Below are 16,378 nucleotides of genomic sequence, written 5' to 3'. Positions count from 1 at the left end.
GATGGGAGGATTTACAGGTAAGCGTAATACCTTCCTTACACCCTTGTTAGAATGTGTGCTGGGAGAGGCTGGGAGAGCGAGAGACAGGTAGACGGATAGTGAAAACGATATAGACAGGTGAACAGTTACGGATATAAATAAGAGAAAATAAGAGAGTAAGAGAATATAAGAGTTAGAATAAGAGAATGAGAATTAGAATATAAGCTAGAATAGAGTTAGAATGTGTGCTGGGAGAGGCTGGGAGAGCGAGAGAGAGATAGGTAGAACGATATAGACAGGTGAACAGTTACGGATAAGAGAAAAAAGGATCAGCAAAAAAAATATCATAAACAAATATCATAAAAGTAAGCTCACATGGTAGGGCAATAAAACACCAATATGATAAAATTAATGCATTAATAAACCAATATCATAAAAGACAATAAATAGGTTAAATATCCAGTCATTCAACTAATTAACGAAACTGAATAACCTATAAAAATAAAATATGTGATAAACCTATAAATTAAAACAAAAGTAATAAATAGATAAGTGAAAGGTGAAGTTCGCTACAACAACCACGAGGGCCAAAACATCGCCAATCAATGAGTCCGCGGATCAGCGGGTGAACAGACACAAACTAAACACGATAAATAATGCAACACGCCTCTGCGCCCCTCGTGACGCTGAACCCTCCCCGCGGCGTCTCTGCGCTGAGTTTCTTCTTAATTGAATCTGATTACTTCCTCTTTCCTGCCGCGAGGCGACGCGCTATTGTGGGGGCGGCGGCGTGGCCCGGGGGGCGTGAGGGAGGGGAGAGGACGAGGGGCAGGTGATGGCGGGAATGACCGGTGATGCGTTCTGGGTGATGGCAGACCAAGATGAATAATGGTGAATTAGGTGTTTAGTCGGGAACGATTATCATAAATACATCTCTAGAGGGCAGGACACACCTTTCCCATCACATCACGAAGATACATCACACCAAACAGGTGAGCTCCCCTCGCCTCAACACGCCTCATGCACCAGAACACATCTGATCAGCTACATGGAACATTTTAAAACTTGTCGAGAGAAGCAATAAGAAAGGACTAACGAAAAGGACACAGGTGGAACTTGTCCTTGTGTAATTAAAGTGGATGCTGTATTTCACCACAGAACTCTTGTATACATGCTTTCCTCACCTGTTATATAGACATGGAACGAAAGCACTAATGAAATAGGGTAGCTGCAATTAAAAAAAAACTAGCAAACTAAGGTAAACTAGTAAGAGGCTCACGAAAGGTGTATTAATTGGTGTTCTTACCTGGGTACGATTATAAAGGTAATATTAATGGCCTTTCTTACCTGGCAGAACACACCTTGAGACAAAGATACAGGTAAGATTGAACAGGTGATACTAATGGTCCTTCTTACCTGGTCGAACACACCTGGACACACACATACAGGCAGGTGAAAAGGTGTACCGAAATCAGGTGAGCAGGCTAGCGGCTAACGAAAGGTGTTATTGATGGCCGCTGTTACCTGGGCAGAAAACACCTTGACACACAAATACAGGCGAGTTAGAACAGGTGATACTAATGGTCTCTCTTACCTGGCAGAACTCACCTGGAATAGAGCCCCGAAATCAGGTGAGTGGGCGAGCGGCTAACTAAAGGTGATATTAATGGCCTCTCTTACCTGGGCAGATCCATCACGGCGGAGCAGGTCGTCCAGTATCAGCCTCCCGCCGCCCACTCCGTCATTACGCACTATTAACCAAGATAAGATATCGATGCATCCAAGATAATAACAAATGGCCGGCGATGCAGATGAGTTTCTTGTCCACTCGAGTGTGTACGAGAGGAGGAGGAGGAGGAGGAGGAGGAGGAGGTGATGGTGGTGGTGGTGATGGAAACGGTAGAGAAGACGAATGAGAGGGAGGAAGAGAGAAGCGGGAGGATATGATGAGAGGAACGAAGAGGAGAAAGAGGAGGAAGAGGAGAAGGAGGAGGGTTCGATGGGAAAGCCAGAGACGAACGAGGAAGAGAAGGAAGGAAAGAAGGAAGGATATGCAGAGAGAAACGAAGAGGAGAAAGAGGAAGTGGAGAATTTGGAGGAGATGGATAAAGATCAAGAGGAAGAAGAGGAGGAGCAGGAAGAAGAGGATGAACAGGAGGAAGAGGAGGACCTGAAAAAAGAAGGATGTTAGTATTATGAATGAATTAAGAGTGAAAACAAGAAGAGGGAGAGAGACGAACAAGAGAGAAAAGATAAACAAGAGGAAGAGGAAGAGGGATGGAGAAAGTAAGAAGAAAAAACAGATGGATAAGATAAGAAATAAAAAAAGTAAAATGTGGATGAGGGAAGAAGATGAGTGTGAAAATCAGTATGAGAAGGAAGAAGAGAAAAAAAAATAGTTGGACATAAGAAGAATGCATAGAGGAAGAAAGAAAATGGAAATGAGAAAGAGATAAGAGGAGGAAGAGGAGGATAAGATGAATATTAGGAGAAGAAAGAGGAGGAGATGAAGAAGAGTAGAAGGCTAAGATTAGGAAGAGGAAAGGAAAAGGAGAGCGAGGATGAGGAGAAGGAAGATGATGATTATTAAAGAGAGCAGAAACACGAATGAGTCTATATATGGCTATCAGATAAAAGGAGGAGGAGGAGGAGGAAGGAAATGAGGAGATAGAGAGCATAAGGAAGAGAAGATGAATTAAGATTAGGATTTGAGCAGGATAACCAGACTTTTAACAAACCAATTATTCAAGCCATTGCCGAGTGACAGAAGATTACCCACATGCTGCCCAGGCCTTCAATCAACCCTAACTTCAGCGACATTGGCGAAGAGGAGCACCGGGGGGGTAGCATGGGCCAAGCAATAGTCATACATCACGGCACTCACTATAAAAAAAATCCGCCTGCTCCACTAACTGACTGGGGCCGCCCGAGACCCCCCCCAAGACAGCCTACCAACGCTATAGACTTAAGAAAAAGAAAGATGGGGATAAAGAAAACGAGATGAGGAGGGTTAGGACTAAGATAAGGAGGAGGACGAAAAATAATATAAGGAAGAGGAGGAAGAAAATAAACAAATAGGACGAATAACCATGAATATGAGTAGGTCAATGAGGATGAATGTAATGAGTAATGAAGGCATATGATGAATACTAGAAAAAGACAGGAGGAGGCGAAGACCTCTATAGGTTATCGCGTTTAGGAGTGATGGAGTGAAGTTATCCGTGGTGCGGCTGGCGAGGGATTGATATCAGAGTCCTCGGCCGGGCGATTCATCAAGGTGGGCAGCGCGGGCAGGTGAGCCGGGCCGAAGGTGGCGGTTTGGGGTGAGGGGGGTGGGGGGTCATTTTTCATGGGAGAAGAGGAGGAGGAGGAGGAGGAAGGGGAGGAAGGTAAGAGGAGACGTAGGATAGGAAGAGGAAGAGGTGGATGAGAATGAGAAAGGAAGAGGAGGATGTAGAAAAGGAAAGTAGCAAGAGGAAGAGGAGGAGGTGGAGAGGAAGGTGAGGAGATAGGAAGGTGATAGTAGATGCTGAAGGAAGGAAAGAAGGAAGAAGAGCTGGAGAAGAAGAAAGTGAGGAAGGAAAAGAGAAATGAGGAAAAAAAGAGGAAAATAAATGAGGAAAATAAGAGGGTTACAGGAGGCAAGAGGCAAAGAGGAAAACAGACGATGACAGAAGGCTACGAGATGAAGAGGAGGATGAGGAAAAAGAGGAAAGGCAGAAAAATCGAGAGGAGTAAAAGAAAGAAGGATAAGAATAACTGAATAAAGGAAGCAAAAGAAACAAAGAAAAAATTAGTAAAGACCAGAAATAGACAAAAACAATGAAGAAAAGGAAGAGAGAGACAAGAGAGTGAAGAAGGGCTGAACCAAAGACAAAATTATGAGGGAATGGGAGAGAAAGATGATGATGATGATGATGAAGAGAATGAAAGAGAAAGACTGAGTAAAAGAAGAATTGCGGAAGAGAGATAATGAAGAAAGAATGTAAAGAGCTATTATTACGAGAAGAAAAATGTATGAGAAAGATAATTAGAGAAAGATTGAGAGGAGAGGAGACAGGAGGAAAAACTTAATTGATTGACTGGAGAGAGGAGGAGGAGGAGGAAAGGGAGTGAATGATGGAGAGAAAGATAAAAGGAGATGATGATAGGTAGATAAGTGAGATAAAATGAACATAGAAAGAAGGAAGGAAAAGAAAAAAAAACAGAAAACAAGAGAAAGGTAAAATAAGAGAAAGAAAAGAAGGAAGAAGGTGATTGAATGGAAAGCGAAATGAAGTCGATAAACAGTACAAGGAAAATATAAAAAAATAAAAATAAAAGGGAGAAAGAAAGGCGTAAGAGGTGGAGGAGAATGAGAACGGGAGAGGAAGATGTGGAAAAGGAAAAGAGAAATGGAAAGGAGGAGGAGGAGGAGGTGGAAAGAAAGGAAGGAGGTAGAGCTGAAGAAGGAAGTGAGGAAGGAAAGTGACGGAGAAGAGAGAGATACAAGAGGCAGTAAGAGGAAGAGAAGAGGAAGAGGAGGAAGAGAGTAAATGAGTAAGGAGAAAGAGCTGGAGAAGAAGGAAGCGAGGAAGGAAAATGACGAAGGGAAGAGAGATACAAGCGACATTAAGAGGAAGAGAAGAGGAGGAAGAGGGAGTAAAGGAGTAAGGAGGTAGATTGGCAAACTCCTTCCCTTATTAACTCATCCATCAAACTCTCCTCCGGTTGAAGCCTAAATATGAACAATCTCTTTCGGGACCTTCACCCATCGCTGATAAAAGGCAAAAAATAGGAAAAGAGGAAAGTAAAAGAGGAAAAGAGAACACGATGGCAGGAGACGAATGTATGAAGGAAATAGGAACACAGAAGAGGATTAAAGGGTAAGAGATGAAGAGGAGAATGAGGAAGATGAGGAGAGGCAGGAAAATTGAGGAGTGTAAAAGAAAGGAGGATGAATGTATGAAGCAAATAGGAATATAGAAGAGGTTTAAAGGCAACGAGATGAAGAAGGGGATCGGAACACCTCTAACCATAACCGATTCCTGTCTTTTGAACTCTATATATATACTTTTTCTAAGAGAAAGTTTCAGGCATATTCTTTATTTTATTTTGATTTACCTTTGGCCTGTAAAATCGAAATGTATAAATAAATGAAAATACAGATGTTGCGAGAAATTGAGTGATCAGATGAATGAGACGGTGAATGACTGACTGAATAAAACAAAAACATCATTACAATATAACAAGCTAATATAAACGAAAAGATTTTTTTATGCTGTCAACACAAACAAGCATCTGTATTGCATCCCTTTTTTTATTTTCACTCACTCATTCATCAAGTTCCATATTCGTATTCGTTAACTCAATTTTCCTTTCCTTAACGCTTACTCACTATTTTCTAAATCTCACTTGTATAATGATCCAATCACTCACTATTTCCTAACTCACTCACTTATATAATGATCCAATCACTCACTTATTTTCTAACTCAAGTATGATTCTCTGACCTTGAATAGATTATATAACACTATGAAACACAGGACAAATAAACAAACACATTAGAACACACACAAAAACACAGAAAACAGAAAAACACAGAAAAGAACATGGAAAAACAGAACAAAACAAGCCGCAACACAACACAATAACCCCACAGCCAACCCATCTTTACCCCTCACCATCACCTCCCACCATCATCACCATCACAAGAACAATAACTCGTAATAACACACACAATAATGACTGGAAGATGATGAAACACAACACAAGGCAACACACACCGCACCATCCTCACTACCCTTCATCATCCGCCCACAGACACCTTACCTATCTACCCACGAGTTCCCTTTACCTGTATATCCACTTCTATCTACCTATCTATCTTAGTCTCCCATTCACTCTCCTTCCATTCCCTTTACTTCTTCTCTTGTACCTTACCTAACTACCTTACTTTCTTAACTTTCCCTTACCTTACCAACCACTTACCTAACTCATCCACTTCCCTGTTCTTCCAATCTTACCTCTCCACTCTTCACTCTACCTATCCACCTATTTACCTTCCTGCCTAACTACCCTGCATTCCTATCCACCTGGCTATTCTTTCACCTGTCCACTAACCTGTATTTCTATTCTTACCTGTAATTTGTTTTCTTCTTCTATCCATCTATTCACCATTTTTCTTTCTACCAATCTCCATCTGTCTATCTGTCTATACCATCCACTTACCTTCCACCTGTCTATTAGTCTACCTGTACCCTATCTCCATCTCTCCATTACCTCCACCCATCCATTATCTCCACCTACCTTCCTCTCCTTATCCACCTATTCTTCCCTCTTCCCTTCTTCTATTCCTCCTTTCAACTATCCGTCAACCTCCACTCACTTTCATTCCTTTCTTCTTTATATTTTACCTTTCCCTCTTTTCTATTTGTTTTTGTTTTCCTTTTTTTCTTCCATTTCTTCTTTACATACCTACCAGCCTCATCTAATCTCCCCTTACTCTCCTTCTTCTACCTTTTCTTCACTTCTTTTCCATCCCTTCCCTTCTACACCTCCTTTGCTTTTCCATTACCTTCCCCTCAGTTTACCTACTTCTTTATCTTCCTCTTTCCATCTATCCCTTTCCCTTGACATCCCTTCTTCCTCCCTTTCATTCCCATCCTCCCTGCACCCTTCCCTTCCTAGCTTCCTTTCCTTCCCTTTCCTTTCCTTTCTCCTTACAGATGTCCAATACTTTCTTTCTTTACTCTTTCAATTCTTTCCTTTCACAAATCCAATATCTTCCCTTCCTTTCCCTTCTTCCTTCCTCCTTGCATATGTACCCTTCCCCTTCTTTCCTTCCCTCTTCCCCTTCCTCCATCTTCGGCTACAAGGGAGGAGAACTGCGTTGTTTTTCCCGTAGCCAGACAGAAGGAACTAATGCCACCTAAATCGCGTATGCCAACCTCACCTGCCTAACCTGTAATCAAGTCGGGTCCCACGTGAAGGAGAAGGAAGAGCCGCGCTGTGAGAGGTGTGGAGGCGCTGAGGGTGAAGGAGGACGTGAGGGAGAGGGAAGGAGAGGAAGGGAGAGGATGAAGATGAAATGGGATGGAGCTGGGGTTTTTTCCTTTCTATACTTCAACACACGAATTACCCAACGGATACGCTTTTTTTTTTTTAATGTATGTAGTTAAGAGATAGAAAATGAAAAAGAAAGGAAGGAAGAAAGAAAAAGAAAGGAAAAAAAGAAGGAAAGAAAGATAGAAAAAAGAAAACGGGAAGATGGAAAGAAAAGAAAGAAAACGGAAATAAATGAATAAATTCAGAAAGAACGAAAGAAATGCAGAAAGATAAATAGATGGATAGATAGACAGATAGATGGATAGATAGTGTTTTCATATGAGTAAATAATCAATTGCATTTAAAACACATAATTTAATATTTTTTTTTTCTCAATATCTACAAGTTTTTTTTTCTTCATGATATGCACACACACACACACACACACACACACACACACACACACACCACCAACATAATAGGCTATACCATATTTATCCTTTATATTAATTTAGTCTTATTTTTTTTTAGCTTCTCGTCTTCAGTATCGTTCTTTCCTGTACTCTCATTACTAATTATTTTCTCGTGTCACCTGATTCTCCTCTTCCTCCTCCTGCATCTTTTTTCCCGATACTTGTTCTTCCTTCTGATAAATGTTTCCAGGGCATCTTTTTCTCCTCGCCACCTCCGCCCCGCTCTTCTTCCTCCCCCGGGCCTTCCTGTAACCTGAGACTACCGTTGCCAGATTATCGTATCCACCATTGTATTTACCGTTTTTTGACACATAACTATAGCAAAAAGACACTAATAATTAAACCTTTCAACGGTAACTATAAATAAATGTAGTTATTGGAGTGGAGGAGACACTTTTTGGGTCAGAAATCGGAAAACATAAGATGCAAAGTGCGGCAATCTGGTAACTCGGACCGATACGCCATAATGACACCCGTGGGAAGACCTTGTTATTGACGAGTGTAGATAAGCTTCGATAAGCCTTGGATTAACAGGTGTGAAATATGTTTTTAGTTTGAAAGAAAGGGACAAAAAGAAAAGTTATAAAGGAAACGATAGAAAGAGTATACATTTTTGGAGTACTATGAACATAATAGGCTATAAAAAGAGTACAGGCAAGATTGATAGATATAGATTTTCCATACGAGTAAATAACCACTTGCATTTTAAATCATTCTAGTCTTTTACATAATTTAACATGGCAGAAAATTAGGTGAATAAAATGAACTGTGCTACAAGGAGGAATAAGCAGGGAAATAAAAAAGTTTTCTTGTTTGCGTGCATGTAGCAAGTGTATAATGTTTTGTATTTAATTTTGGCTATTCCAGATGAATTATAGAATGATGTAGTGATTATTTGTCAAAGAGTGAGATATGGGCTTAAAATAGGAAGCTTAAAACATAAAATAATTAATGATAGTGTTTGTTGTGTATTGCTCTCACTGTTTTACTGATATCAAGTGGAAAGCAAATTTGATATGATAAATGGTTTTTTTTTTTTTACCATGGTATTTGTGCCGTTCAAAATGTACTAAAAAGTGTGTTCAGCGAGGTGTGTTGTTTTGTGTTGGGTGTCGAGTACATTCTCGTTATACTGTAAAGTCAAATTCTTGTTTGTGATATGAAATAATGTTGATAAAATAACAGTACATTTTTTTAGCTATGTCATAATTTTGGTAAAAGTATTCCAATTTTTATGTATAATGGAGATGCATCGCCTATGTATTTGGGTTTTAATAAGCATATTCTGCTTAACACTCACTGTGAAAGTATTTGTTTAGGTAATGACAGTGTGCAAGTTCTGTGGGACACCTGTTGATTTGTGCTGTGAAAGAGCTGTGAATTTGTTACTACATTAAACTGTCTTGGGATGTATGGCTGATTGAAAGCAGCAGCATAAATAAGAGTATATTCAGATACGCAATTATTGTTTTTATACAGTAACTGCCCAGTAAAGTTGTGCGTCTAACTAGGCTATGCAGCACTTCACCAGCACTATTAGTGTATAAAATGTACAGCTTCAAAACAACGTGAATAGATTAGAAGAAAAAAAGAAAAAAAAAAGAAAAAGCACAAGAACAAAACAAAGCGAATCCCATCCCTAATCTTTCATGTTAAAGAAAAAAAAAAAAAAAAAAAAACTAAATTAAAGAAAAATACACAGATTAACAAAGAAAAACAAAATGATACACCATAACTTAATATACCAAAAAAATCAGATAACAAAGATAATATATTACACGAAGCAACAAACCAACAAAAAATAAACACACACACACACACACACACTTAGAAGGTAAATACAGAAAACTAAAATAAAAATTCCCTCGCACTCAGAATCATAGATAGCCTACTATAAAGAAAACAAGTGAGAAAAAGTCAAGTGAAGAAATAAGAAAGAAGACAAAGGAAAAAAATGATCACACACACACTAAACGAAAAAAAATAAAAGCTCAGAACCAATTAAATGTAAATATATACTTAAAAAAAATATATATAACCCATTAGTATCCCAAACAATATATATAATCCATTAGTATCCCAAACATCTCTAGCCTACTAAGGGAGAAAGAAGGGAAGCGAAGGGCAGCGAAGAACGGATGAAGACAACGAGGGAATAAAACAAGAATAAGAAACACAAATTAAATAAAAAAAAATCGTACTCTAGCCTAATATTAAAAGAAGAAGAGTAAGTGCAGCGTAGACTGAAATAAGACAAGGAAATAAGAAAAAGAAAAAATGAACCCAACATAAACAAATAAAACAGACAAATTATAGAAAAAATGAAGCACATCTGACACGAAGTATGAAGAAAAAATCATATCTACTAATCCTCAAAATCGTACTCAAGCCTAATAAGAAAGGAAGAATAGAAACGGAGAAGAAATAAGTAAAACACTAACAATAAGGGAACAGAAACGAGGTAAATAGACAACACAAACTAACGAAAAAGAACAAAACATAAAAAACCACGGAAAGAAAAATCGTAACCATTCGGGCTCCAAAACATAGTACCTAACCTATTACTAAACGAGGAAAAGGAAGAAAAGGCAAAGCGCATTGAAGAACTAAATAAAACGAAAGGGGACAAGGAACAAGAGGAAAACAAACACAAACAATAGAAGAAAAAAAAAAAAACATTCGTATTCTAGCCTACTAAGAAAGGAAGAACAAGAAGGAAAATAAAAGTACAGCGAAGAACAAACTAAGACAAGAACGGAATAGGAATAAAAAGAAAATAATAAACTACTATAGAAAAACCAGACAAATTGAAGAAAAACAAAACGCATCACAAACGAAGAAAATAGAAAAAGAATCATTCCTATTAGTCCTCAAAATCGTAGTCTAGCCTAATAGGAAAAGAAGAAAAGCGCAGAGAGCGGAATAAGACAACACATGGAATGAAAACAAGAAAACAAAAACTAAAGAAAAGATCATTCGTAATCTAGCCTCAAAACAAAAGAAGAACAAGAAGAAGACAACGAAAATGCAGAGAAGAAACAGATAAGACAACAAGGGAATGATAAAATAAACATCACATAAAAAGAAAAAATCATAACTGTTCCTCCTAGCCTATTACTAAACGAAGAGGAGGAACGAAACGAGGAAAGAAGAAGAAGAAGAAGAAGGAGAAGCAAAACACAACGAAGAACAAAATAAGACAACACACAGGAATAGGAGGAACCCAAGTGAAGGTGAACGTGATCATTTTTCTCTTCGCCCCACGGCCATGCATCACCATCACCTCACTATCATTACCACGGACGCGGGGAAATGCATCAAGCTGGATAATGAGGGAGGTGGGCAACCCGCACATCTGATCAATTAGTTATTTTGCAATTAATTAGAACGTCTGACTGATCGCCCACACTATGAACGGTCAAAACAGAGGAGAGGAGGAGGTAGGGGGAGAAGGAAGGAGGGAGGGAGTGGTGGAGGGAGAGATTTGTCCGTGTTCTCTCTCCTCTTTTTCTCCTCTGTAATTTCTCTTTTTCCTATCGTCTCATTCTTCTTGTGTTGTTAATCTCTCTCTCTCTCTCTCTCTCTCTCTCTCTCTCTCTCTCTCTCTCTCTCTCTGGCATCCTTCACTTCATTTGTTTCGTGTTTTATTCCATTTCTATTTCTCATTATTTATATCTTTTCAGATTTCGAAACTAGCCTAATACCAATAAGTGTAGTTTCCTTCTCGTCATTATTTACGCATTTTCTCGTTTATTGTCAATGAATACAATAAATCTGAAAAATATTAGCAAATCCATCAATCAGTGACATCATATCGAACCAATCAGGAAAGTTAGATAACATGACATAACAAAATGGGCGGGGCTTAGAGGACAAATACCCGACGGTGATTGGCTATCGATCACTTGCCCGATTAGACGAGGCTCACTTCCCATTGGAGGAGGTCGCGCGCGTTATCGTCCGTCATTATCGAGGTTTATCTTTAATTAGTGCTCTCGGGCGTTGATTTTTGCGGTCACGTGTGTTGTTTAAATGTTCGTGTGTTCCGTGGATGCGTGTGAAGTGGCTGCAGCGGCGGATGACGGATATCAGCGGATGAAAGGTGAGGAGTGGAGGTGATAGGTTTGGGGCACCGCGCAGGTGTTGCCTCGCCTCCCGTTTTCTTCCGGCGCGCGCCCTGTTATCTCTTTCCTTTCTTCCTTCCTCCGTTTTAATTTACTTTTCCCTGTTTACCTTATCTTCCTTACTCTATTTCCTTCTCTTCCTTCCTCTTTTCCTTCGCTTTATCTCTTTCCTTTCTTCCTTACTGTTTCAATTTCTACTTTTCCCTGTTTACCTTATCTTCCTTACTATATTTCCTTCTCTTCCTTAGTTTTCCTTCTCATATCTACTTTTCTTCCTTTCCTCATCATCCCTCTCTTCCTCTTTCATTCCCCTCTTTCCTCTAGTTCATTCTTTTTCTTCCTGTTTCCTTCCTTTCTATTCTATTCTATTTTTTTCTCCCCATTCCATATTTGCAACCACCACCACCGTTACCTCTGGCTCCTCCTCCACCACCTCCCACCCCCGCCACCACCACCACCATCATCATCATCATAACTACCATCACCACCTTCACTACCATCACGTGCCTCCTTCCTCCTCCTTCTGACCTTGAAACTCTTACCCTCGTTTTGTGCACGTCGGTTGGTTGAGAGAGAGAGAGAGAGAGAGAGAGAGAGAGAGAGAGAGAGAGAGAGAGAGAGAGAGAGAGAGATTTGAGCTCTTGATAGCCTAGCACAGTTTTATATAGACATGCTTATTAAGAGACGAACGAACAAGCGAACGAGCGAGAGAGGAGAGGGGGTGGGAACAAGAGAGAGAGAGAGAGAGAGAGAGAGAGAGAGAGAGAGAGAGAGAGAGAGAGAGAGAGAGAATTTTAAATATGGCTAACCAGTTTTAATTTTTTACTTGAATACCCGTTTCTCATTAATTGGAACGCAGTCCATCGTTATTTGCTAGATACTTATAGTGCTGTGTGTGTGAAGGGGAGAATCAGTAATGTGTACTATGTCTTGTTGTTATTGGAGATATTAAGAAGGGTAACTGGTTAAAGAATATTAGCCGATTTTTAAGAGTCCTTCCAGTAATTAGCAATCATATTAGGAAAAGGATGTGAAATAACTCGAAAATTATGCTAGATCCCACTACCACAGAAATCACAGTCGATACAGAAAAAAACTGGCACAGAATACTTAATATCCAAACATACCATTCGTAGCAAATACCAGGACCCCAGCACACCAACGCGATCCTTTGGTAGGCAAGAGCAGCGGTGCCTCCTACCCACACCGAGAACAGCTCACAATGAGGCCGACCCATAAAAAAATTGTCGGACTACACTTTCTTACATACGAAAGAATGAATTCGAACGCAAACAGTGGATTCGAACTCAACAGAAACATCACACAACCCGGGCAGGGCGAATGAACCACCCTTCTCTCAAATACCGTTGAACCTATGAAACTTAGCTGAGGTATAAACATTCAGCTAGAACATTAACACTTAAACTTAAATAAGAGAATTAAATATGAAGTGATGTTAATGTTTATAGATGTTGAAGAAAGATAATTTTAATACTTTACCATTATATCGGGTATTTTTCCACCCTGATACAAGTACTTATAATATTGAGCACGACTTGGGTGGCTAATGTGTGTGTGTGTGTGTGTGTGTGTGTGTGTGTGTGTGTGTGATATTTCTTCCACATTGATGCTTAATTATATTTTCTTTTGTTAATGTTAAGCCTTACATGACACACACACACACACACACACACACACACACACACACACACCACCCAGGTAACTCAGGTACATCCAGGTACACACCAGCATAACACCTTCCAAAATTAATAACTCGAAGAAGGGGGAGGAGGAGGATATAAAAGGAAGAGGAGGAGGAGGAGAGGGGGAGGGGAGTACGTTATCTGTCCTGGGTAGAGAAGGAGGGGAAGGGGAAGGAAGAAATTTAGGAGGTTAAAGGGGGAAGGGGTTGCAAGTAAAGAAAAGAAGGGGGGTGACGAGAGAGGAAGAGTAGGATTGAGGGGGTGGTGGGGTTAAGGGGAGATAAGGGGAAGGGAAGGGGGAGGGGGTGGAGAGAGTGTGAAAGGTTACAAGAAGAATGGAAGGGACAGGGAGGGAGAGAGGTCGAGAGGGAAGGGGGTGTTAAGAGAGGTGAGGTGAAGGTAGGGGGAGGGGAGGAGGTGGGGGAGGGAGGGGGACAGGTGTACAGATCACCTGAAATTACGTGGTTGGTGGTCGTCATATAACAAATTTGAATAGAAATGCCGCCAAATGCTAGTCACGGGGCCATAAGGTTGAAAATATTGGACGGGCGATGGGGAGGGCAGACTCTACTGACCTTGGGGAGGAGACGGAGGGGAAACTTGGGGAGAGGAGAGAAGAGTTGGAGATGGGTGGGGAGGAAGGGTGATGGGGAGGGAGGAGGAGGAGGAGGAGGAGGAGGAGGAGGTGATTGGCGCCCGAGGGTAAGGCAACGATAAGGATCTGGGAGGGAGGGAGAGGAAGGGAGAGCTGTTGGTGATGGAGGTGGTGGTCGAGGTGGTGGTGGTGTGTACATCTGCCCTCCTCCTCCCCTCCTCCTCTCCTTCCTTCCTCTCCCTCCTCCCCTCCTTCCTTCCTCTCCCTCCTCTCCTACTTCCTGTTATGGACTGTTTATTCTCGTCCTTTACTCCTGCTTGAGCGACAGGAAGTTCATGTATTCAATTTGTATTGGCTTATTTTCTCTCCCTCTCTCCCTCCCTCTCCCTCCCTCTCTCTCCCTCCTCTTGAAGCATGTGAGAGATGCGTGCTTGTGCGTGGGTGGGTGTGGGGGGACGGGGGGCAGAGAGAGAGAGAGAGAGAGAGAGAGAGAGAGAGAGAGAGAGAGAGAGCAATTTGGGGATGTAGTTATCGATGTAAACGAAGAATTTTCTCTCGTTAAACAGAAAAATAACTTCCGGTGTTCGAATGATTTTATCTGGGGTTGTGTCTTGCTTAGGTTGTGTACTCTCTCTCTCTCTCTCTAATCCTCTTTATCAATGCATGTCTCTTACCTCCCATTTCCTCCTCCTCCTTCTCCTCCTCCTCCTCCTCCTCTTCGTCCCCTTCCTTCCCTCTTTGCTTTTTCCATAAATTCTCAACGTTTTTTTTTTTTTTCATGCATACGCGAATTGTCCCTTCCTTCCGCTTCGCCCCCTCCCCTCCCCCTCACCCCCCCCCTCATTGCTGTCTGTCATTGTAACTGCTATGATAATTTTGATGTCATTATTTCTCTTCCTTCGCCTCCATATTCGGCACCTAATAGCATGGCCCTGCCGTTCACTATCGCTGCCTCCATCCTTCCTATTTCCCTCCTCCTTTTCCTGCTCCTCCTTCTCCTCCTCCCCTTGTCATCAGTATCATAATTGACAGGTTTATTAGTGTTATTATTACTATATTCTTAAGTTATATTCAAAGGGTACATTGTTTTTTTTATGACTCCCGTTTTCGTTTTTTTTTCTATTCCTATTGTCCTTTTTCCCCCTCTTCCTATTTTTCGCTTCATCTCCTAATTCCTGTTTTTCTCTCCCTCTTCTTCCTTTTCTTCAATGACTCCCTTTTGCGTTTTTTACTCTTCCTCTAGTTTTTCCCCTCTTCCTTTTTTCTTTCTCTTCCTCTCCTACTTCTTGTTTTTTTTCTCCTCTAAAGTTATTCCTCTTCTTCATGTCTCCATTTATCGTTCGTTGTTCCTCTTACTGTCTTACTGATTATTTTCTCTGCTTTTATATTTCTACTTTGTTCCCTTTCCCTTTTACTCAAGTTATTCCTCTACTTCGATAACTCCTTCTTTCGTTCGTTTTTCCTCTCTACACAGTTCTTTTTTTTCCTCTTTCCCACTGTCTATTTTCCTCTCTCTTTCAATATCTTTCTCTTGTTTATTCTTATCCACTTTGTTATGAATTACTTTTTCTCTCTATTTTTCATCTGTATATCGTCCACTGTATCATTCCTATTCCTTACTCAGTTTTACACTTTTCTCCTGTTTTCTCTCTCTCTCTCTCTCTCTCTCTCTCTCTCTCTCTCTCTCTCTCTCTCTCTCTCTCTCTCTCTCTCTCTCTCACACACACACACACACACACACACATCTCTCCTCTCTCACACAACCCCTCCTCCCCCACACAACTTTCCCCCCTCACACCTGTTTCACCTGGACAATCAAACGGCCAGTCATGCACCCTTGAAGCATTCGCACTCACCTTCCCTTTGTCATGTTACGCCGCCGCCAACGCACCATGACAGCGCCCACCAATCACAGGCCGGTCACACAAGCGTCACTATACATAACAACCTTGCCACCAACCGTCACCATAACGACACACACTTCCGAAACTAATTATGCAGGATCCGTTCGACACTCGAGTACATATTTGACAAGGCTTTCGTAGGCGTTGTGGGCATTTCCAGGGGTAGTTTCATGACCCTGGTGGTAGTTTGACGCTTCCTCTGTACCATGAACGTGAAAAAGCACTTATGAAAACTCGATTAATCTCCTCTTGGGTCTTTGGAAGTAGTTGATGTGAGTGTGAGTGCCTGTAAGCATCGACGTAGTTAAGCCATAACGTACACAGCTGTTGATGATTGTGTGAACTATGTGTATGGGGAATAGAAGAGAGGAAGGTAACAGACAGAGGAAGAGCAGCTGAACGAATTGCTTGTTACTGAAAAGAGAATGAAACGGAGGAAGAAAGGGTGGCAGGAAGGGAGGCAGTAAGAAAGGAAGGAAGGAAGGAAGGAAGGAAGGAAAGGAGAAAGGAAGGAAGGAAGGAAGGAAAGGAGAAAGGAAGGAAGGAAGGAAGGAAGGCATTGGTTGTTACCGTA

The 16,378-nt window shown here is 41.0% G+C and overlaps 1 long non-coding RNA gene across 1 annotated transcript; it reads right to left on the bottom strand.

Moving 5' to 3' along the window:
* Positions 1–386: 386 nt before the first annotated feature.
* Positions 387–12,812, bottom strand: LOC126982276 (uncharacterized). Its single transcript, XR_007734997.1, has 3 exons — positions 12,730–12,812; positions 1,660–2,149; positions 387–840 (listed from the first exon to the last, which is right to left on the bottom strand). It is a non-coding gene; the product is annotated as an uncharacterized LOC126982276 (long non-coding RNA).
* Between the last annotated feature and the right edge of the window lie 3,566 nt (positions 12,813–16,378).

Source organism: Eriocheir sinensis, chromosome 50 (assembly GCF_024679095.1).
Source record: "Eriocheir sinensis breed Jianghai 21 chromosome 50, ASM2467909v1, whole genome shotgun sequence".
In the NCBI taxonomy this organism is placed as follows: Eukaryota; Metazoa; Arthropoda; class Malacostraca; order Decapoda; family Varunidae; genus Eriocheir; species Eriocheir sinensis.
Note: the sequence above shows the minus strand (reverse complement) of the source record. Positions and strands in the feature narration are given on the sequence as shown.